Source organism: Monoraphidium neglectum (assembly GCF_000611645.1).
Source record: "Monoraphidium neglectum strain SAG 48.87 unplaced genomic scaffold scaffold03949, whole genome shotgun sequence".
Classification (NCBI taxonomy): Eukaryota; Viridiplantae; Chlorophyta; class Chlorophyceae; order Sphaeropleales; family Selenastraceae; genus Monoraphidium; species Monoraphidium neglectum.
The window spans coordinates 4,049-5,330 of NW_014009680.1; positions in this window are offsets into that span (position 1 = coordinate 4,049).

Sequence of the window (1,282 nt, forward strand, 5' to 3'; positions counted from 1 at the left end):
GAGCAGTGACGCGCCACAGCCCCAGCCCTCACGGCCGGGCGCGTTTCGACGTGCGCGCCCCGAGCTGCCCTTGAGACGGCCGCCGGGCGGTTGCGCTTTTCGAGCGCCCAGCCGAAGCGCGCCGAGCCGCGGCCTCCCTGCGCCGCCTGATGCGCGCGAGGCGCACGTCTTTGCTGGATCTAGGTGCCGGCCGCTCTGCACTGGCGGTCCCCCCTCCCTTTTAGGCTGCTTGCACAGCACTGGGTGCCCATTGCCCGCGCCCCGCCGGGCGAGCTGGGGGCCCCCATGCATCCCTCCCCCCCTTGCTTCATGTATTTTCTTTTTGCAACCTGTGGTGATGGTGCGCCATGTTGTAAGGACCGCCCCCTGCTGTCCGCTTTTGGCAGGCTGCGCCAGCACTGGGCAGGGGTCGGGCGGGGCGGATGGACTTTGAACGCTGCGCAATGTTACAAAGCATCTAAACTGCCTAGACTAAAAGCCACACATGGTTCAGAAGGAAAGCATATTCGATTGCAATCAAACTGCTCAAGCAGTGTGCCATGCATGAACAAACAAATCATTTGCTGCAAGTAAGCATGCAAGCGCATCATCCTGCAGCGGCGGCGAAGGCAAAGCGTGATCCCACATCCCGATTTGGCGGTTGAGTTGGGTGCCGACGGCAGCATAGCACAGCGATCCCAGCCGGCTTCAGTGATGGACGCCCCGCGGCCAGAGCCCTGCCAGCGATGAAGTGAGCGTGGTCCTGGCGGCCACCCCGAGCGAGGCCCACAGAAACCCTCTCTTGTTGTGCTGCTGTTCAGCTGCTGCTCTCTTGCGCACGACCCCGGCTGCTTTGGGGGGGGGGTGTTGAGATTATTTGCGGCGACACCCGGCCCGCCCTGGTCCCGGCATTCTCTCCCATCCCTGGTTATTGTTCACGCCAGCCTGGTTATTGTAGCTGCCGCAGCTGCAGCCGCACCAACAGCGGCGGCGGCGGCGGCAGCGGCGGCGGTAGCAGCAGATTACGCAGCTGTCTGCTCTGTGAGGCTTGCTTCGTTCAGCACCTGCGAGGAAATCGCAGGGGTGGCCAGCATTTGGCAAGAGTCATAAGAGGCACAGTCAAGTGTGTGGAGTCGCGTGGCCGTGCTCGCAAGTCACCTGTGGCGGTGACTGCTGCCCGGCCGCGCATCATCGACACACTTCTCCCCTGCTCTCCCTCTCCAGAGGGGCGATCCCCCTCTCCCTCAACCCTTGCCAACTGTCCTCTCAGCACGGTCCTCAGCCGCCCCCCCCCCCTCCGCGC